The sequence below is a fragment of the Rhinichthys klamathensis genome, unplaced genomic scaffold (assembly GCF_029890125.1).
Source record: "Rhinichthys klamathensis goyatoka isolate OS25496 unplaced genomic scaffold, OSU_Roscu_1.1 h1tg000531l_1, whole genome shotgun sequence".
NCBI classification, from domain to species: Eukaryota; Metazoa; Chordata; class Actinopteri; order Cypriniformes; family Leuciscidae; genus Rhinichthys; species Rhinichthys klamathensis.
In genome coordinates, this window is record NW_026607007.1 from 338,699 (window position 1) to 361,403 (window position 22,705).

At 39.4% G+C, this 22,705-nt stretch overlaps 2 long non-coding RNA genes across 5 annotated transcripts; both read right to left on the bottom strand.

The window, feature by feature from the left end:
* Positions 1-253: 253 nt before the first annotated feature.
* On the bottom strand, positions 254-18,131 carry LOC130073361 (uncharacterized). 4 transcript variants are annotated; one of them, XR_008804332.1, is made up of 3 exons: positions 17,962-18,131; positions 17,301-17,379; positions 254-829 (listed from the first exon to the last, which is right to left on the bottom strand). It is a non-coding gene; the product is annotated as an uncharacterized LOC130073361 (long non-coding RNA). The 4 variants fall into 4 exon arrangements; XR_008804333.1 differs by lacking the exon at positions 254-829 and having other exon boundaries at positions 17,283-17,329; XR_008804331.1 differs by lacking the exon at positions 254-829 and having other exon boundaries at positions 17,283-17,354.
* Positions 12,044-12,487, bottom strand: LOC130073362 (uncharacterized). The gene is made up of 2 exons (XR_008804334.1): positions 12,345-12,487; positions 12,044-12,257 (listed from the first exon to the last, which is right to left on the bottom strand). It is a non-coding gene; the product is annotated as an uncharacterized LOC130073362 (long non-coding RNA).
* Positions 18,132-22,705: the final 4,574 nt, after the last annotated feature.

The following is a 22,705-nucleotide window of genomic DNA, read 5'->3' on the forward strand; positions in this document are numbered from 1 at the left end:
GCCAGCATCATGCTAGCAACATGCTAACAACATGCTAATCATGCTAGCATCATGCTAGCAACATGCTAGCAAAATGCTAATCATGCTAGCATCATGCTAATCATGCTAGCATGATGCTAGCAACATGCTAATCATGCTAGCAACATGCTAATAATGCTAGCATAATGCTAACAACATGCTAATCATGCTAGCATGATACTAGCAAAATGCTAATCATGCTAGCATCTTGGTAAAAACTAGGTCACCGCACCCTAGCAACCGAGCGGCGAGTTTTGCCACTGCAAGCACCACTTCACATTTTCTTCTGGAAATGTACATTCTAGTTATTCTTATTCTTCTGACCCAAAATTTTCTGACTGCTACTCCTCCTAGAGCTTTAACTCTACAAACTCCAAACTCGGGTCAGACCTTCAGACTGTTCTGACTTAGTGTGCTATATCTTTTCAGACTGATTTGACTTTCAGATTTCTTAAAAATTAATATTAAAAACCATAAAAATCCCATTGACTTTCATTCGAACATGTTCAAATTGAGCCAAGACTACGGTGGCCCAGTAGTGTACAACACAACTCAAATCTAAACTCCCTGAAGCCCTAGACTCAATTAAACTACCATTCTATATGTACTAATGAACTTATCTATCTATCTATCTATCTATCTATCTATCTATCTATCTTTCTAACTAATCTATCTATCTTTCTTTCTAACTAATCTTTCTTTCTTTCTTTCTTTCTAACTAATCTATCTTTCTTTCTAACTAATCTATCTTTCTTTCTAACTAATCTATCTTTCTTTCTAACTAATCTATCGTTCTTTCTTTCTAACTAATCTATCTTTCTTTCTAACTAATCTATCTATCTTTCTTTCTAACTAATCTATCTTTGTTTTTTTCTAACTAATCTATCTTTCTTTCTAACTAATCTATCGTTCTTTCTTTCTAACGAATCTATCTTTCTTTCTAACTAATCTATCTTTCTTTCTTTCTCACTAATCTATCTTTCTTTCTTTCAAACTTTCTGATCTATCTTTCTCTCTAACTAATCTATCTTTTTTCTCTCCAACTAATCTATCTATCTATCTTTCTTTCTAACTAATCTTTCTTTCTTTCTTTCTAACTAATCTTTCTTCTTTCTTTCTTTCTAACTAATCTATCTTCTTTCTAACTAATCTTTCTTTCTTTCTTTCTAACTAATCTTTCTTTCTTTCTTTCTTTCTAACTAATCTTTCTTCTTTCTTTCTTCTTTCTTTCTTTCTTTCTTTCTTTCTTTCTTTCTAACTAATCTTTCTTCTTTCTTTCTTTCTTACTAATCTTTCTTCTTTCTTTCTTACTAATCTTTCTTCTTTCTTTCTAACTAATCTTTCTTCTTTCTTTCTTTCTTTCTAACTAATCTTTCTTCTTTCTTTCTTTCTTTCTTTCCTTCTTTCTAACTAATCTTTCTTCTTTCTTTCTTTCTTTCTTTCTTTCTTTCTTTCTTTCTAACTAATCTTTCTTCTTTCTTTCTTGCGTTCTTTCTTTCTTTCTAACTAATCTTTCTTCTTTCTTTCTAACTAATCTTTCTTCTTTCTTTCTTTCTAACTAATCTTTCTTCTTTCTTTCTTTCTTTCTTTCTTTCTTTCTTTCTTTCTTTCTTTCTTTCTTTCTTTCTAACTAATCTTTCTTCTTTCTTTCTAACTAATCTTTCTTCTTTCTTTCTTTCTTTCTTTCTTTCTTTCTTTCTTTCTTTCTTTCTTTCTTTCTTTCTTTCTTTCTTTCTAACTAATCTTTCTTCTTTCTTTCTTTCTTTCTTTTTTTCTTTCTTTCTAACTAATCTTTCTTCTTTCTTTCTTTCTTTTTAACTAATCTTTCTTCTTTCTTTCTTTCTTTCTTTCTTTCTTTCTAACTAATCTTTCTTTCTAACTAATCTTTCTTTCTTTCTTTCTTTCTAACTAATCTTTCTTCTTTCTTTCTTTCTTACTAATCTTTCTTCTTTCTTTCTTACTAATCTTTCTTCTTTCTTTCTTTCTTTCTTTCTTTCTTTCTTTCTTTCTTTCTTTCTTTCTTTCTTTCTTTCTAACTAATCTTTCTTCTTTCTTTCTTGCGTTCTTTCTTTCTTTCTAACTAATCTTTCTTCTTTCTTTCTAACTAATCTTTCTTCTTTCTTTCTTTCTTTCTAACTAATCTTTCTTCTTTCTTTCTTTCTTTCTTTCTTTCTTTCTTTCTTTCTTTCTTTCTTTCTTTCTTTCTTTCTTTCTTTCTTTCTTTCTTTCTTTCTAACTAATCTTTCTTCTTTCTTTCTTTCTAACTAATCTTTCTTCTTTCTTTCTAACTAATCTTTCTTCTTTCTTTCTTTCTTTCTTTCTTTCTTTCTTTCTTTCTTTCTTTCTTTCTTTCTTTCTTCTTTCTTTCTTTCTAACTAATCTTTCTTCTTTCTTTCTAACTAATCTTTCTTCTTTCTTTCTTTCTTTCTTTCTTTCTTTCTTTCTTTCTTTCTTTCTTTCTTTCTTTCTTTCTTTCTTTCTTTCTAACTAATCTTTCTTTCTTTCTTTCTAACTAATCTTTCTTCTTTCTTTCTTTCTTTCTTTTTTTCTTTCTTTCTAACTAATCTTTCTTCTTTCTTTCTTTCTTTCTAACTAATCTTTCTTCTTTCTAACTAATCTTTCTTTCTTTCCTTCTTTCTAACTAATCTTTCTTTCTTTCTTTCTTTCTTTCTTTCTTTCTTTCTTTCTTTCTTTCTTTCTTTCTTTCTTTCTTTCTTTCTTTCTTTCTTTCTTTCTTTCTTTCTTTCTTTCTAACTAATCTTTCTTCTTTCTTTCTTTCTCTCTTTCTTTCTTTCTTTCTTTCTAACTAATCTTTCTTCTTTCTTTCTAACTAATCTTTCTTCTTTCTTTCTAACTAATCTTTCTTCTTTCTTTCTTTCTTTCTTTCTTTCTTTCTTTCTTTCTTTCTTTCTTTCTTTCTTTCTTTCTTTCTTTCTTTCTAACTAATCTTTCTTTCTTTCTTTCTTTCTTTCTAACTAATCTTTCTTTCTTTCTTTCTAACTAATCTTTCTTCTTTCTTTCTTTCTTTCTTTTTTTCTTTCTTTCTAACTAATCTTTCTTCTTTCTTTCTTTCTTTCTAACTAATCTTTCTTCTTTCTAACTAATCTTTCTTTCTTTCCTTCTTTCTAACTAATCTTTCTTTCTTCTTTCTTTCTTTCTTTCTTTCTTTCTTTCTTTCTTTCTTTCTTTCTTTCTTTCTTTCTTTCTAACTAATCTTTCTTCTTTCTTTCTTTCTCTCTTTCTTTCTTTCTTTCTTTCTTTCTTTCTTTCTTTCTTTCTTTCTTCTTTCTTTCTTTCTAACTAATCTTTCTTCTTTCTTTCTAACTAATCTTTCTTCTTTCTTTCTTTCTTTCTTTCTTTCTTTCTTTCTTTCTTTCTTTCTTTCTTTCTTTCTTTCTTTCTTTCTTTCTTTCTTTCTAACTAATCTTTCTTTCTTTCTTTCTTTCTTTCTAACTAATCTTTCTTTCTTTCTGTCTAACTAATCTTTCTTCTTTCTTTCTTTCTTTCTAACTAATCTTTCTTCTTTCTTTCTTTCTTTCTTTCTTTCTTTCTTTCTTTCTTTCTTTCTAACTAATCTTTCTTCTTTCTTTCTTTCTTTCTTTCTTCTTTCTTTCTTTCTTTCTTTCTTTCTTTCTTTCTTTCTTTCTTTCTTTCTTTCTTTCTTTCTTTCTAACTAATCTTTCTTCTTTCTTTCTTTCTTTCTTTCTAACTAATCTTTCTTCTTTCTTTCTTTCTTTCTTTCTAACCAATCTTTCTTCTTTCTTTCTTTCTAACTAATCTTTCTTTCTTTCTTTCTTTCTTTCTGTCTTTCTTTCTTTCTTTCTAACTAATCTTTCTTCTTTCTAACTAATCTTTCTTTCTTTCCTTCTTTCTAACTAATCTTTCTTTCTTCTTTCTTTCTTTCTTTCTTTCTTTCTTTCTTTCTTTCTTTCTTTCTTTCTTTCTTTCTTTCTTCTTTCTTTCTTTCTAACTAATCTTTCTTTCTTTCTTTCTTTCTTTCTTTCTTTCTCTCTTTCTAACTAATCTTTCTTCTTTCTTTCTTTCTTTCTTTCTTTCTTTCTTTCTTTCTTTCTTTCTTTCTAACTAATCTTTCTTCTTTCTTTCTTTCTTTCTTTCTTTCTTTCTTTCTTTCTTTCTTTCTTTCTAACTAATATTTCTTCTTTCTTTCTTTCTTTCTTTCTTTCTTTCTTTCTTACTTACTTTCTTTCTTTCTTTCTAACTAATCTTTCTTCTTTCTTTCTTTCTTTCTTTCTTTCTTTCTTTCTTTCTTTCTTTCTAACTAATATTTCTTCTTTCTTTCTTTCTTTCTTTCTTTCTTTCTTTCTTTCTTTCTTTCTTTCTTTCTTTCTAATCTATCTTTCTTTCTAACTAATCCATCCTTCTTTCTTTCTTTCTTTCTTTCTTTCTTTCTTTCTTTCTTTCTTTCTTTCTTTCTTTCTTTCTTTCTTTCTTCTTTCTTTCTTTCTTTCTTTCTAACTAATCTTTCTTTCTTTCTTTCTTTCTAACTAATCTTTCTTTCTTTCTTTCTAACTAATCTTCTTTCTTTCTTTCTTTCTTTCTTTCTTTCTAACTACTCTTTCTTTCTTCTTTCTTTCTTTCTTTCTTTCTTCTTTCTTTCTTTCTTTCTAATCTTTCTTCTTTCTTTCTTTCTAACTAATCTATCTTTTTTCTTTCTAACTAATCAATCTATTTTTCTTTCTAACTAATCTATCTTTCTTTTTCTGACTAATCTTTCTTTCTTTCTTTCTAACTAATCTATCTTTCTTTCTTTCTTTCTTTCTTTCTTTCTAACTAATCTTTCTTCTTTCTTTCTTTCTTTCTTTCTTTCTTTCTTTCTTTCTTTCTTTCTAACTAATATTTCTTCTTTCTTTCTTTCTTTCTTTCTTTCTTTCTTTCTTTCTTTCTTTCTTTCTTTCTAATCTATCTTTCTTTCTAACTAATCCATCCTTCTTTCTTTCTTTCTTTCTTTCTTTCTTTCTTTCTTTCTTTCTTTCTTTCTTTCTTTCTTTCTTTCTTTCTTTCTTTCTTCTTTCTTTCTTTCTTTCTTTCTAACTAATCTTTCTTTCTTTCTTTCTTTCTTTCTAACTAATCTTTCTTTCTTTCTTTCTAACTAATCTTCTTTCTTTCTTTCTTTCTTTCTTTCTTTCTAACTACTCTTTCTTTCTTCTTTCTTTCTTTCTTTCTTTCTTCTTTCTTTCTTTCTTTCTAATCTTTCTTCTTTCTTTCTTTCTAACTAATCTATCTTTTTTCTTTCTAACTAATCAATCTATTTTTCTTTCTAACTAATCTATCTTTCTTTTTCTGACTAATCTTTCTTTCTTTCTTTCTAACTAATCTATCTTTCTTTCTTTCTTTCTTTCTTTCTTTCTTTCTTTCTTTCTAACTAATCTATCTTTATTTATTTCTAACTAATCTATCTTTATTTATTTCTAACTAATCTATCTTTCTTTCTTTCTGACTAATCTATTTCTTTCTAACTAACAAATCTATCCTCCTTTCTTTCTTTCTAACTAATCTCTTTCTTTCTAACTAACAAATCTATCCTCCTTTCTTTCTTTCTTTCTTTCTAACTAATCTCTTTCTTTCATTCTAACTAATCTATCTTTCTTTCTTTCTAACTAATCTATCTATCTTTCTTTCTAACTAATCTATCTTTCTTTCTTTCTGACTAATCTATCTTTCTTTCTAACTAACAAATCTACCCTCCTTTCTTTCTAACTAATCTCTTTCTTTCTAACTAACAAATCTATCATCCTTTCTTTCTTTCTTTCTTTCTAACTAATCTCTTTCTTTCATTCTAACTAATCTATCTTTCTTTCTTTCTAACTAATCAATCTATCTTTCTTTCTAACTAATCAATCTATCTTTCTTTCTAACTAATCTATCTATCTATCTTTCTTTCTAACTAATCTATCTATCTATCTATCTTTCTTTCTAACTAATCTATCTTTTTTCTTTCTGACTAATCTATCTTTATTTCTTTCTAACTAATCTTTCTTTCTTTCTAACCAATCTATCTATCTTTCTTTCTAACTAATATATCTTTCTAACTATTCTATCTATCTTTCTAACTAATCTCTATCTTTCTTTCTAACTAATCTTTCTTTCTAACTAATATTTCTTTCTTTCTAACTAATCTTTCTTTCTAACTAATCTTTCTTTCTTTCTAACTAATCTTTCTTTCTTTCTAACTAATCTCTATCTTTCTTTCTAACTAATATTTCTTTCTTTCTAACTAATCTTTCTTTCTTTCTAACTAATCTTTCTTTCTAACTAATCTTTCTTTTAGTGAAACCAATCTTCCTGTCTAACTAACTAATCTTTCTTTTCTTTTCTAACTAATCCATTTATCTGACTTCAAACTACTTTAAACTCCTTCAAACTCTCTGGTCTGGCTTTCTCAAGCCAACTTAAAGTTTGTCTCATCAAACTTTTTTTCTAGTTATTCTTCTTCTTCTTCTTCTTCTTATTCTTCTTCTGGCCACTTTTTGACGCGCTACTCCTCCCGCAGTTTTTGTCACAGACCCATGAATGAGGTGTCAAAACGTGCGGCCTGTTCGGGAATGGTGTGCTATGACTTTTCTAAGAGATCGGGGGTACGATGTTCGCCCCAGGGGCGAAAAACGGCCCAAAAAAATCCCATAGACTTAACATTGCGTCAAACTTTGACGAGCCGTAGCTCGGAACGAGGATGTCGCAGAAACGTGAAATTTGCCACATTTGAAGAGGCTGACAGGCTCTGTAAGAACATACCACACAATGGGGTAAAAGTTGCACCCCTGAGGGGCAGGAGGGGCCCAAAGTTGCCCCATTGACTTACTATGGTGTAGGACGGCCCATGAAATGGGCCGTCCTACACCATAGAAACCGCTTTTGTATTGAACATAACTCTGGATCACAGTGTCATAGAGACAAGAGGGCGGGCTCATTTTACTCAGACAACCAATCAGTCTCTCAGGATCATTGTGAAGCTATCAAGCCACGCCCTAGCAACCATTTAGAGCACCTTAGCAACAACTCCCATAGACTTCCATTGAAAGAGATCGAAGGGATATCTCTGGACTGAATTGTCATAGAAACATGAGGGTGGGCTCGTTTGACTCGGGGCAGCAAACAGCCAATCCTGAATCACCTCAACACTTACTGGCCACGCCCTAGCAACCATTGTCGAGCACCTTAGCAACAAAAATCCAAAGAGGAATATCGTCCATTCTGAATGTCACAGAGGCATGGGAGTTGGTTTATATCATTCATACTGACAAGCAGCCTTTGGAGTTTCATGATTGGCAGCTGCCAAGCCACTCCCTAGCAACCAAACAGAGTACCCTAGCAACCATTTTGCAAGACCTACATCTCTATATCAGAACATCGTATAGAGATGGGGGTTGGTTTATATCATTCATACTGACAAGCAGCCTTTGGAGTTTCATCATTGGCAGCTGCCAAGCCACTCCCTAGCAACCAAACAGAGTACCCTAGCAACCATTTTGCAAGACCTACATCTCTGCATCAGAACATCGTATAGAGATGGGGGTTGGGTCTTTTGACTCATGCTAGCACACAGGACTTTCAACATGCTAAACATGCTAGCTGTGAATAGCTACATGCTAATATTGATTAGCTAAGTGCTAAATCATGCCATGAACATTATAAAAACTCTATAGTAACCAAATGTGAACACTACCAACCACCTAGTAACACCATAGCAACCATCCAGAATACCATAGCAACCACCTAAAACACCCTAGCAACCACCCAAAACACCCTAGCAACCGCCTAGCAACACCATAGCAACCACCCAGAATACCCTAGCAACCACCTAACAACACCCTAGCAACCACCCAGAATACCCTAGCAACACCATAGCAACCACTCAGAACACCCTAGCAACCGCCTAGCAACACCCTAGCAACCACCCAGAACACCCTATCAACACCCTAGCAACCACCCAGAATACCCTAGCAACCGCCTAGCAACACCCTAGCAACCACTCAGAACACCCTAGCAACCGCCTAGCAACACCCTAGCAACCACCAAGAACACCCTAGCAACCGCCTAGCAACACCATAGCAACCAGCCAAAAACCCTAGCAACCGCCTAGCAACGCCCTAGCAACCACCCATAATACCCTAGCAACCACCTAGTAACACCTTAGCAACCATGCTAGCATCATGCTAGCAACATGCTAGCATCATGCTAGCAACATGCTAGCATCATGCTAGCAATATGCTAATCATGCTAGCATCTACCTAAAACATGTTTGCAACATGCTTATTTTTGCTAGCATCATGCTAGCAACATGCTAATCATGCTAGCATGTTGGTAGCATGATGCTAACAACATGCTAATCATGCTAGCATGATGCTAACAACATGCTAATCATGCTAGCATGATGCTAACAACATGCTAATCATGCTAGCAACATGCTAGCAAAATGCTAATCATGCTAGCATCATGCTAATCATGCTACCAACATGCTAATCATCATGCTAGCAAAATGCTAATCATGCTAACATCATGCTAGTAAACATGCTAATCATGTTAGCATAATGCTAACAACATGCTGATCATGCTAGTATGTTGGTAGCATGATGCTAACAACATGCTAATCATGCTAGCATGATGCTAACAACATGCTAATCATGCTAGCATCATGCTAGCAACATGCTAATCATGCTAGCAACATGCTAGCAAAATGCTAATCATGCTAGCATCATGCTAGCAACATGCTAATCATCATGCTAGCAACATGCTAATCATGCTAGCAACATGCTATAAACATGCTAATCATGCTAGCATCATGCTAGCAACATGCTAGCAAAATGCTAATCATGGTAACATCATGCTAGCAACATGCTAATCATGCTAGGAACATGCTAATAATGCTAGCATAATGCTAACAACATGTTAATCATGCTAGCATGATGTAAGCAAACTGCTAATCATGCTAGCATCTTGGTAAAAACTAGCTAACCGCACGCTAGCAACCGAGCGGCGAGTTTTGCCACTGCAAGCACCACTTCACATTTTCTTCTGGAAATGTACATTCTAGTTATTATTCTTTTTCTGAGACTAAAAATTTCTATATCTAACTCCTCCTAGAGCTTTAACTCCACATACTCCAAACTCGGCACGGACACTCAAACTGTTCTGACTCGAGTTGCTATATCTTTTCTAACTGATCGGACTTACGGTTTTCCTAAAAATGACGATCAAAGTCGGAAAAAAGTCCCATTGACTTAACATTGCGGAATGTTCAGATTTTCAAACTGACCAACTGCCAAAAATTCAAAAATTCAAATCTAAACACCTTGAAGCCCTAGACTCAATCAAACTGCCAAACTGCCATTCTATATGTACTAATGAACTTATCTATCTATCTATCTATCTATCTATTCTATCTATTGTTACGTCCCTGTGGTTCCGCGTATGTGTTTTCTTTTGGTTTCTCTTTCTCTGCTATCACCTTCTTAGGTGTGCGTCCTCACTCATCTGCTGTTGGCTGGGAGAGATGTCAATCATCATTACATCGTGACGTCATCTCCTTCCCGCCGCCTATCAAGTTCAACACTCGAGTTTAAAGGGAAGCGGGAGAGGAACGCATGTCGGCTTGCTTTCTTTTCTGTCGCTTTGCTTGCCGCCTTTGTGTTTATTTTCCGTTACAGATATTGTCCTGTTGTTTTTTCTTTCTGCCATGACGGCGTGTTTTGAGATTACCAAGTGTAATGTGTTTTGCCATGACGGCGTGTTTTGAGATTACCAAGTGTAATGTGTTCTGCCATGACGGCGTGTTTTGAGATTACCAAGTGTAATGTGTTTTGCCATGACGGCGTGTTCTGAGATTGCTAAGAGTAATGTGTTCTGCCATGATGGCGTGTTTTGAGGTTACCAAGAGAAATTCGGACAGGTAATATGTCACGTGACGTACACAAAGCAACACTTAGCAAACTCGATGTATACAAACCCCAGGTAGGGAAGTGAACGCCACCCATGGATGTTTTGTTATTAGTTAGAACAGCTAGAGAGGGCGCTTAGGCGCTGAAGATTACTGTCTTTTCTTTTCTTTTTGTTATTAGTTAGTAAGAGGTTGGGACTAGATAGTCGGAGTTTGTTTTGTTTCTTTCTTTTATTTGGCGTCACTATTTATGTCCTTATTCTCTTGGGTTGTTTATTTTTTTGAACTCTCAATCTGTTTATATTTTGTTTATTTTCTTGGTGTCCACAAATATATTTATCATCATTATTATTATTGTCCATCTTTTGCATTTACACTTCAAGTACAATAAACCGTACTTTATTTTCTTTCATAATACTTTGTTGTGTCGTCTCTTGCCACCTTAAATACACCATCTTCTGGTCACGACCTCAATGTTGCCCCTTTAAAGACCTTTTGTCTAAGGGTGCGTAACATTTAATGGGGGCTCGTCCGGGATCTTTAATCCCAAGTTAATTTAGTTGTGATCAGTTGTATGTGTGTATGCTAGTGGTGAGTGACGTTACGTTAGTTTGGCGGCATATTCATGCAGAGTAGTATTTTTGTACTCGTTTGCTGGTTGTGCATCATGGAAATGTTTAGCTTGCAGAAGTTCATTGCCAACCCGTCTTTTGAACAGATTAGTTCATGTAAGAAGCAAGATTTAGTGCTGATAGCTGATCACTATCAGGTTGTTGTGAGTAGACAAGCTCTTAAGAGTGAGATAAAAAGTAAGTTGATACAACGTTTAAAAGAGATCAATGTTCTTCCTATGTCAAATGCCGTGGGTGATGAGGAGGCTAGCGGAGGTGTTGGTGTGAGTGACGTTGCAGTGGCACATCGCAGTTTTGTGGATGATGAGGATAAGCGGAGCGGTAGAGCTGATGCTGAGGCGGAGGTGAGAGCCGAGGCTAAGGCCGGCTTGCCACCGTTTGATCCATTCTCTCCCAGTTCTGTTGATTCGAGAGACGGCGCGCGACTGAAAGTCCGCTTAGCCCGTTTACAATATGAGGCGCAGGAGAAAGCCGAGGCACGTCAAGCTGAGATAAATCTGCGTTTGGAAGTACGCAGGCTTGAAATTGAGGCTGAGACTCAGGTAAAGCTGCGACAGCTCGATCTGGACGCGATGCAGATCACTGCCAGTTCGGCTGCGCAGTTGAATCCAGGTCCGGTCTCTGATGTTCCTCCGCGGTCTGATTCATCCCAGGTAAGATTTGACATAAGTAAGCACATTGTCTTAGTTCCTCAGTTCAGAGAATCAGAGGTGGATTCTTATTTCACTGCATTTGAACGCATAGCTACTTCTCTTCATTGGCCTAAAGACGTCTGGTCTCTGTTATTACAGTGTAAATTGATTGGAAAAGCTCAAGAGGTTTGTTCTACTTTATCTCTAGAAGAAAGTTTAAAATATGACTTTATGAAAGCTTCGATACTTCGTGCTTATGAGTTAGTCCCAGAGGCTTATCGGCAGAAGTTTCGAGGGCATAAAAAAAATTCGGCACAGACATTCGTGGAATTTGCAAGAGACAAAGGAATTTTATTTGACAAGTGGTGCACAGCTAGCAAAGTGAGTGACTTTAATGAGTTAAGAGAACTTGTACTGCTCGAAGAGTTCAAAGGGTGTTTGCCTGATCGTGTTGTGGTCTATCTAAATGAACAGAAGGTAACTTCGTTGTCTCACGCAGCCGTGTTAGCGGATGAATTTGTTTTAACCCACAAAAATGTTTTTTCACTTGCACGTTCAGAGAGGTCACAGCCTGCTCCTGTGCAAACCCAAACGTTTCGTTCTAAAAACAGTCCACCTCGTGATAGAGAGGATCGAGAATGTTTTTATTGTCACAAACAAGGACATGTGATCGCAGATTGTTTGACGTTAAAACGCAAGCAGCAGCCTAAAAGCGTAGGGTTTGTGAAAACTGTTAAGCCGACTGTTAGTGTGCCTAATGTGAGGAAAATTGATGACAGTTATCAACCTTTTATCTTGAAAGGGTTAATTTCTTTAAACGGAAATCGTGACGACCAGAAAGAAATAAGAATGCTCAGAGACACCGGTGCAATGCAATCTTTTATTGTGGCAGATAGATTACCATTGTCTGAGGACACTTTCTGTGGCTCAAGTGTGATAGTTCAGGGCATTGACATGAGTTGTATAACTGTGCCATTACATCGTATACATTTACAGAGTGAGTTATGTACGGGATTTGTAAGAGTGGCGGTACGTCCTTCTCTTCCTGTTCAGGGCGTTGATTTTATCCTTGGAAATGATCTAGCTGGAGGAAAAATCTTGCCTGTGTTAGAAGTTGTTGCAAAACCAGATGTGTGTAGTCAATCAGATGATGTGTCACATACTTACCCTGAAGTTTTTCCCGCATGCGCTGTCACTCGCGCTCAGTCGCGTAAAGTGGGTGATATGGTGGATTTGTCTGACTCTGTTTTTATCCCTCTTCTTGCTGGTGACGAATCATTGTGCACTGTTACGTCATCAAAAATAGATAAATCACAGTCAGAGAAAATGAGAGAAAATGTGTCTGACGCACCAGAATTGAAAATGTCCGTGTCACGAGAGAAAATTATTTCTGCACAGAAAGAAGATAAATCTCTCATTACTGCTTTTAATTCTGCTGTCTCTCTTGAGGTAGCTAAAAATCAGAAAGTTGCTTATTTTCTTGAGAATGAGTTATTGATGAGAAAGTGGTGTTCTAGCACAAACGATTCAGATTGGAATGTTGTGTATCAGGTGGTCATTCCTTCTCCTTATCGTCAGCATGTGTTATGTTTAGCGCATGATCATCAGCTTGCCGGTCACTTAGGAATTACGAAAACGTATGATAGGATTTTACAGCACTTCTTTTGGCCAGGCTTGAAGAAGGATGTTGCTCAGTACTGTCGTACTTGTCACACATGTCAAACTGTTGGGAAGCCGAACCAGGTGATTCGTCCTGCTCCACTGTTTCCCATACCAGCAATCGGGGAGCCGTTCGAGCATGTGCTCATAGACTGTGTTGGGCCGTTGCCTAAAACAAAATCGGGTAACCAGTTTTTGTTTACCATAATGTGCATGTCTACTAGGTTTCCAGAGGCAATTCCACTGAGAAAAATCACCGCACCCGTTATTGTCAAAGCATTAGTGAAGTTCTTTTCCACTTTCGGTCTTCCGAAAATAGTACAAAGCGATCAGGGCACAAATTTTTTATCAAGACTTTTTAAACAAGTGCTGGAGTCTTTAGAAATTTCTCACCGAGTTTCAAGTGCGTACCATCCACAAAGCCAGGGCGCACTTGAACGCTTTCACCAGACACTTAAGTCGATGCTTAAGAAGTACTGCATGGACACTGCTAAAGACTGGGATGAGGGGGTTCCCTTAGTATTATTCGCGGTAAGAGAGACTGTACAAGAATCTCTTGGTTTCAGTCCAGCCGAACTTGTATTCGGACATCAGATGAGAGGACCTTTGAAAGTTTTTAAAGAACACATTTTGACCACTGTTTCAAGTCCTCACACGAATGTACTGGATTATGTGAGTAAGTTTCGAGATCGTTTGCATACTGCTTGGTCACTAGCTAAAGAATCTCTAGGAAATGCTCAGAAAAGCATGAAGCGCAAGTATGATCAGAGAGCAGTTGCGCGTTCGTTTTCAGCCGGTGATAAAGTGTTGGTGCTTTTACCTGTTCCAGGATCATCTTTGTCCGCCCGTTTCTTTGGTCCTTATGTGGTGAAACAGAAAATGAGTGAAACTGACTATGTGCTTTACACACCTGACAGAAAACGTCAAACCCGAGTTTGTCACATAAACATGCTAAAAGCTTACCATGACAGGGAGATGCCTGAGGTGAAAACTTCAGAGGAGACTGCAGGGCCCGCTGTCTCATCTGTCGCATTAGCCGTGGATCTGTTAAAACCTGTTGATATCTCGGGGGCTGACGAGGATGGGGTCGTGCTTCGCAATGCTCCTCAGCAGTGTGCAAGGTTAGCTAATTCCGAGATTTTAAAAGATCTTCACTCGTATCTGAATCATTTAACTCCTGACCAGAGAACTGACATTGTTAAAATAATATCTGATTTTAACTGTCTGTTTAGTGATGTTCCTAAACAAACAAATGTTTTACAACATGATATTGTTGTAAATGATGCTCGTCCTATTAAGCAACATGCTTATCGCATAAATGCAGTCAAGAAATCTGTTATGCGTCAAGAAGTGAATTATCTGCTTGAGAATAATTTAGCCAGGCCTAGTTGCAGTCCCTGGAGTTCTCCGTGTCTTCTCGTTCCTAAACCTGACGGCACGTATAGATTTTGTACGGATTTCCGTAAAGTGAACGCCGTAACGGTGCCAGACAGTTATCCGTTACCGCGAATGGAAGACTGTATTGATAATCTTGGGTCTGCTCGCTTTGTTACAAAGCTGGATATGCTGAAAGGGTACTGGCAGGTACCACTTACTCCACAAGCGTCAGATATCTCAGCATTTGTAACACCAGACAAGTTCCTCCAATACACAGCGATGGCTTTCGGACTCAGAAACGCTCCAGCCACCTTTCAGCGTCTTGTAAATATCGTCTTAGCTGATGTACCGAATTGCAATGCGTATCTTGATGATTTAGTTTTATATTCAGTGACTTGGAAGGAACATGTGTGCTTGTTGAGAACTGTGTTCGAACGTCTACGTGCAGCTAACTTAACTCTCAACTTGGCAAAGTGTGAGTTTGGTCGAGCGACTGTCACTTATCTGGGTAAAGAGGTTGGACAAGGCCAGGTACGACCAGTGGAGGCTAAGGTTACCGCTATTGCAGATTTTCCAGTCCCTACCACTCGACGACAGTTGCGAAGATTTCTAGGTATGGCTGGTTATTACCGCAGTTTCTGTAAAAACTTCTCAACCGTTGTTACTCCTCTCACCTCGTTGCTTAGTCCATCTAAACTTTTTAAATGGTCTGTGGAGTGTCAGAATGCTTTTGATTGTGTCAAAATGCTTTTATGTAATGCACCTGTTCTCGTTGCACCTGATTGTACGCATACTTTCAAGCTTGAGGTCGATGCCAGTGCTGTTGGAGCAGGAGCTGTTCTTCTTCAGGAGGATACCCATGGTATAGATCATCCTGTGAGTTATTATTCCCGTAAGTTTAATAAACATCAGCTTAACTATTCTACCATTGAAAAAGAAGCACTTGCTCTCTTGCTTGCTCTCCAGCATTTCGAAGTTTACCTCGGTTCCAGTAGTCTTCCTATCACAGTCTTCACCGATCATAACCCTCTAGTGTTTTTATCCAGGATGTACAATCAAAACCAGCGTTTGATGCGCTGGGCTCTAGTACTCCAGAATTATAATTTGGAGATCAAGCACAAAAAGGGTGTTGATAATGTTTTGGCTGACGCTCTTTCGAGAGTGTAAAAATATTGTCTGTTTTAACTTGTTTTTCACAAACAGGTTTGCTCTTAAGGGTGGGAGTGTTACGTCCCTGTGGTTCCGCGTATGTGTTTTCTTTTGGTTTCTCTTTCTCTGCTATCACCTTCTTAGGTGTGCGTCCTCACTCATCTGCTGTTGGCTGGGAGAGATGTCAATCATCATTACATCGTGACGTCATCTCCTTCCCGCCGCCTATCAAGTTCAACACTCGAGTTTAAAGGGAAGCGGGAGAGGAACGCATGTCGGCTTGCTTTCTTTTCTGTCGCTTTGCTTGCCGCCTTTGTGTTTATTTTCCGTTACAGATATTGTCCTGTTGTTTTTTCTTTCTGCCATGACGGCGTGTTTTGAGATTACCAAGTGTAATGTGTTTTGCCATGACGGCGTGTTTTGAGATTACCAAGTGTAATGTGTTCTGCCATGACGGCGTGTTTTGAGATTACCAAGTGTAATGTGTTTTGCCATGACGGCGTGTTCTGAGATTGCTAAGAGTAATGTGTTCTGCCATGATGGCGTGTTTTGAGGTTACCAAGAGAAATTCGGACAGGTAATATGTCACGTGACGTACACAAAGCAACACTTAGCAAACTCGATGTATACAAACCCCAGGTAGGGAAGTGAACGCCACCCATGGATGTTTTGTTATTAGTTAGAACAGCTAGAGAGGGCGCTTAGGCGCTGAAGATTACTGTCTTTTCTTTTCTTTTTGTTATTAGTTAGTAAGAGGTTGGGACTAGATAGTCGGAGTTTGTTTTGTTTCTTTCTTTTATTTGGCGTCACTATTTATGTCCTTATTCTCTTGGGTTGTTTATTTTTTTGAACTCTCAATCTGTTTATATTTTGTTTATTTTCTTGGTGTCCACAAATATATTTATCATCATTATTATTATTGTCCATCTTTTGCATTTACACTTCAAGTACAATAAACCGTACTTTATTTTCTTTCATAATACTTTGTTGTGTCGTCTCTTGCCACCTTAAATACACCATCTTCTGGTCACGACCTCAATGTTGCCCCTTTAAAGACCTTTTGTCTAAGGGTGCGTAACACTATCTATCTATCTATCTATCTATCTATCTATCTATCTATCTATCTATCTATCTATCTATCTATCTATCTATCTCTCTTTTTAACTAATCTTTCATTCTTTCTAACTAATCTTTCATTCTTTCTAACTAATCTTTCTTTCTTTCTAACTAATCTTTCTTTCTTCTAACTAATCTTTCATTCTTTCTAACTAATCTTTCTTTCTTTCTAACTAATCTTTCTTTCTTCTAACTAATCTTTCTTTCTTTCTAACTAATCTATCTTTCTTTCTAACTAACCTTTCTTTCTTTCTAACTAATCTATCTTTCTTTCTAACTAATCTATCTTTCTTTCTAACTAATCTTTCTTTCTTCTAACTAATCTATCTTTCTTTCTAACTTTCTAACTAATCTATCTTTCTTTCTAACTAATCTTTCTTTCTTTCTAACTAATCTATCTTTCTTTCTAACTAATCTTTCTTTCTTTGTAACTAATCTATCTTTCTTTCTAACTAATCTTTCTTTCTTCTAACTAATCTATCTTTCTTTCTAACTTTCTAACTAATCTATCTTTCTTTCTAACTAATCTTTCTTTCTTTCTAACTAATCTTTCTTTCTTTCTTTCTAACTAATCTATCTTTCTTTCTAACTTATCTTTCTTTTTTATTTCTAACTAATCTCTTTCTTTCTAACTAATCTATCTTTCTTTCTAACTAATCTATCTTTCTTTCTAACTAATCTATCTTTCTTTCTAACTAATCTTTCTTTCTTTCTAACTAATCTATCTTTCTTTCTAACTTATCTTTCTTTCTTTCTAACTAATCTATCTTTCTTTCTAACTAATCTTTCTTTCTTTCTTACTAATCTATCTTTTTTTCTAACTAATCTATCCATCTTTCTTTCTAACTAATCTATCGTTCTTTCTTTCTAACTAATCTATCTATCTTTCTTTCTAACTAATCTATCTTTCTTTCTAACTAACCTTTCTTTCTTTCTAACTAATCTATCTTTCTTTCTAACTAATCTATCTTTCTTTCTAACTAATCTTTCTTTCTTCTAACTAATCTATCTTTCTTTCTAACTTTCTAACTAATCTATCTTTCTTTCTAACTAATCTTTCTTTCTTTCTAACTAATCTATCTTTCTTTCTAACTAATCTTTCTTTCTTTGTAACTAATCTATCTTTCTTTCTAACTAATCTTTCTTTCTTCTAACTAATCTATCTTTCTTTCTAACTTTCTAACTAATCTATCTTTCTTTCTAACTAATCTTTCTTTCTTTCTAACTAATCTTTCTTTCTTTCTTTCTAACTAATCTATCTTTCTTTCTAACTTATCTTTCTTTTTTATTTCTAACTAATCTCTTTCTTTCTAACTAATCTATCTTTCTTTCTAACTAATCTATCTTTCTTTCTAACTAATCTATCTTTCTTTCTAACTAATCTTTCTTTCTTTCTAACTAATCTATCTTTCTTTCTAACTTATCTTTCTTTCTTTCTAACTAATCTATCTTTCTTTCTAACTAATCTTTCTTTCTTTCTTACTAATCTATCTTTCTTTCTAACTAATCTATCCATCTTTCTTTCTAACTAATCTATCGTTCTTTCTTTCTAACTAATCTATCTATCTTTCTTTCTAACTAATCTATCTTTCTTTCATTCTAACAAATCTATCTATCTTTCTTTCTAACTAATCTATCTTTCTTTTTTTCTAACTAATCTTTCTTTCTTTCTAACCAATCTATCTATCTGTAACGAGGTGCGGTGAAGGAAGATAGGAGGCTGGATCCAAACGCAGTTTACACGCTTTATTTAAACAAACTAGAACTCAAACAGAGACTCAGAACGTGGAACAAGAACGACCAACACTCACGTTAATCCTGAAACATATATAACAACTCACAAAGACAGGGCAGAAACACAGGGCTTAAATAATCAAGAACAAACGAGCTAACAGGATAACAAGGGGGCGTGGGAAAATCAGAACACCTGGAAAAACTAATGACAAGACAGGGAACCACTAAACATGACATTATGACATAACCCCCCCCTTAAGGGCGGCTCCTGACGCCCAAACAAAAAAAAACCCCAAAAAAGTTCAGGAGGGCGGTGAAGCACAGGCGGTCTTGGGGGAGGGATGGAGGGCCAGGCCCGTGCAGGGGAACGGGACCAGGACCTAGGCAAGGCGGGCCTGGGCCGCAGAGCGTGGGCGGACCAGACTGGGCCGGTGGCCAGGGCGGAGCCGGACGAGGCGAAGGCCAGGGCGGAGCCGGACGAGGCGAAGGCCAGGGCCAGGGCGGAGCCGGACGAGGCGAAGGCCAGGGCGGAGCAGGACGAGATGGCGGCCATGGAGGTGAAGCCTCCTCGGGTGGCCATGGTGGAGAGGCCCTTATGGTCTCCTCACCGGACCCTTGGCCCCCCCCCAAAAAATACTTGGGGAAATCCACGGGTTCAGGAAAGCCCTCCCGGAGCTTGAAGGGCGCAGGCAGGGCGAGGCGCAGAGGCGGGGCCGGCAGGGCGAGGCGCAGAGGCGGGGCCGGCAGGGCGAGGCGCAGAGGCGGGGCCGGCAGGGCGAGGCGCAGAGGCGGGGCCGGCAGGGCGAGGCGCAGAGGCGGCGCAGGCAGGGCGAGGCGCAGAGGCGGGGCCGGCAGGGCGAGGTGCAGAGGCGGGGCCGGCAGGGCGAGGAGTCTGGGAACGCCCTCCGGAGCCTGGCGAGCCAAACGAGTCCTCCCTCTCTTCCTTCTGCGACGGCGCTTCACTGGGCTGGATTCACTTGACTTGGAACTGGACTCACTTGACTTGGAACTGGACTCACTTGACTTGGAACTGGACTCACTTGACTTGGAACTGGACTCACTTGACTTGGAACTGGACTCACTTGACTTGGAACTGGACTCACTTGACTTGGAACTGGACTCACTTGACTTGGAACTGGACTCACTTGACTTGGAACTGGACTCACTTGACTTGGAACTGGACTCACTTGACTTGGAACTGGACTCACTTGACTTGGAACTGGACTCACTTGACTTGGAACTGGACTCACTTGACTTGGAACTGGAGTCACTGGACTCACTTGACTTGGAACTTGACTCACTTGACTCACTTGACTTGGAACTTGACTCGGCGGAACTTGACTCACTGGAACTTGACTCACTTGACTCACTTGACTCGGCGGCACTTGACTCACTTGACTCGGCGGCACTTGACTCACTTGACTCGGCGGCACTTGACTCACTTGACTCGGCGGCACTTGACTCACTTGACTCGGCGGCACTTGACTCACTCGACTCGTTCGCGCCGGCTGGCACGCGTTCAAACTTCGGTTCGGCTAGCGAAACCTCCGCCGCGGTTTCTGGATTAGCAAAATCAACAGGACCAGTGCGGAATATGGGCTCGAGGGGTCCGACACGAAGAGTGGGTTTGGCGGAGCAGATGTGCAGCGCGGGTTCGGCTGAGCAGACATGAAGCGCGGGCTTGAGGAGCGCGGGTTCGGCTGAGCTGAAGTGAAGCGCGGTCTCTCGCCGCTTCTCCTCCACGCCCACAGTAAATGATGAACCGCTCCTGAAGAGGGCCAGGTTGACATACCCCTCCAGGGTCCAGCTGGTACAGTCATCCGGCATTAACTGGGCAACGTCCTCGTCCAACCCGCTCCAAAACAAGTCCATGAGCTCGAGGTCTTCTAAAGCCCCCAGACGACAGCACGACATAAAATCCCTCACGTACCTCTCGATGGACTGGCCTTCCTGGAATATCGAGGCAAGGAAACTTCTGAGGGCCTGGTTGCTGACAACTGTGGGAGCGACTGCTGGATCCATTTTGCGGTGAGTTGTTCTGTAACGCGATGCGGTGAAGGCAGATAGGAGGCTGGATCCAAACGCAGTTTACACGCTTTATTTAAACAAACACACTTAAACAGAGACTCGGAACTTGGAACAGGAACGACCAACACTCACGTTAATCCTGAAACACATATAACAACTCACAAAGACAGGGCAGAAACACAGGGCTTAAATAATCAAGAACAAACGAGCTAACAGGATAACAAGGGGGCGTGGGAAAATCAGAACACACTCTCTCGCACTGTCGAGCGCGCGCTCGGACACACTCGGTCTCTCTCGCACTGTCGAGCGCGCGCTCGGACACACTCGGTCTCTCTCGCACTGTCGAGCGCGCGCTCGGACACACTCGGTCTCTCTTGCACTGTCGAGCGCGCGCTCGGACACACTCGGTCTCTCTCGCACTGTCGAGCGCTCGCTCGGACACACTCGGTCTCTCTCGCACTGTCGAGCGCGCGCTCGGACACACTCGGTCTCTCTCGCACTGTCGAGCGCTCGCTCGGACACACTCGGTCTCTCTCGCACTGTCGAGCGCGCGCTCGGACACACTCGGTCTCTCTCGCACTGTCGAGCGTGCTCGCGGACACACTCGGTCTCTCTCGCACTGTCGAGCGCGCGCTCGGACACACTCGGTCTCTCTCGCACTGTCGAGCGCTCGCTCGGACACACTCGGTCTCTCTCGCACTGTCGAGCGCGCGCTCGGACACACTCGGTCTCTCTCGCACTGTCGAGCGTGCTCGCGGACACACTCGGTCTCTCTCGCACTGTCGAGCGCGCGCTCGGACACACTCGGTCTCTCTCGCACTGTCGAGCGCGCTCGCGGACACACTCGGTCTCTCTCGCACTGTCGAGCGTGCGCTCGGACACACTCGGTCTCTCTCGCACTGTCGAGCGCTTGCTCGGACACACTCGGTCTCTCTCGCACTGTCGAGCGCGCTCGCGGACACACTCGGTCTCTCTCGCACTGTCGAGCGCGCGCTCGGACACACTCGGTCTCTCTCGCACTGTCGAGCGCGCGCTCGGACACACTCGGTCTCTCTCGCACTGTCGAGCGCTCGCGGACACACTCGGTCTCTCTCGCACTGTCGAGCGCGCGCTCGGACACACTCGGTCTCTCTCGCACTGTCGAGCGCGCGCTCGGACACACTCGGTCTCTCTCGCACTGTCGAGCGCTCGCGGACACACTCGGTCTCTCTCGCACTGTCGAGCGCGCGCTCGGACACACTCGGTCTCTCTCGCACTGTCGAGCGCGCGCTCGGACACACTCGGTCTCTCTCGCACTGTCGAGCGCTCGCGGACACACTCGGTCTCTCTCGCACTGTCGAGCGTGCTCGCGGACACACTCGGTCTCTCTCGCACTGTCGAGCGCTCGCTCGGACACACTCGGTCTCTCTCGCACTGTCGAGCGCTCGCGGACACACTCGGTCTCTCTCGCACTGTCGAGCGCGCTCGGACACACTCGGTCTCTCTCGCACTGTCGAGCGCGCGCTCGGACACACTCGGTCTCTCTCGCACTGTCGAGCGTGCTCGCGGACACACTCGGTCTCTCTCGCACTGTCGAGCGCGCGCTCGGACACACTCGGTCTCTCTCGCACTGTCGAGCGCGCGCTCGCGGACACACTCGGTCTCTCTCGCACTGTCGAGCGCGCGCTCGGACACACTCGGTCTCTCTCGCACTGTCGAGCGCGCGCTCGGACACACTCGGTCTCTCTCGCACTGTCGAGCGCTCGCGGACACACTCGGTCTCTCTCGCACTGTCGAGCGCTCGCGGACACACTCGGTCTCTCTCGCACTGTCGAGCGCGCGCTCGGACACACTCGGTCTCTCTCGCGACCAAGGCTGCATTTATATAGGCCTATATATATATATATATATATATATATATATATATATAAAACGAATATTCTGAAATTATTAGACTTTAAAACGGCGGTTTTCTATGTGAATATATAGTAAAGTGTAATGTATTCCTGTGATCAAAGCTGAATTTTCAGCATCATTACTCCAGTCTTCAGTGTCACATGATCCTTCAGAAATCACTATAATATGATGATCTGACTGAAATATTATTATCAATGTTGAAAACAGTTGTGTGCAATCTGTTTCCAGGATTCTTTGATGAATAGAAAGTTCGAAAGAACAGCATTTATTTTGTAACATTATAAATGTCTGTAACTTTTGATCAATTTATCAATCCTTGATGAATAAAAGTATTGATTTATTTTATTTATTTCCCCCAAAAATTAAAATAAAAATTCTTACTGACCTCAAACTTTTGAATGGTAGGCTAGTGTTTAATGTTACAAAAGGTTATATTTCAGATAAATGCTGTTCTTCTGAACTTGCTATTCATCAAAGAATCCTGAAATAAAAACTGTAAAAAAAAACTGTTTTCAACACTGATAATAATCATAAATGTTTCTTGAGCATCAAATCATCATATTACAGTG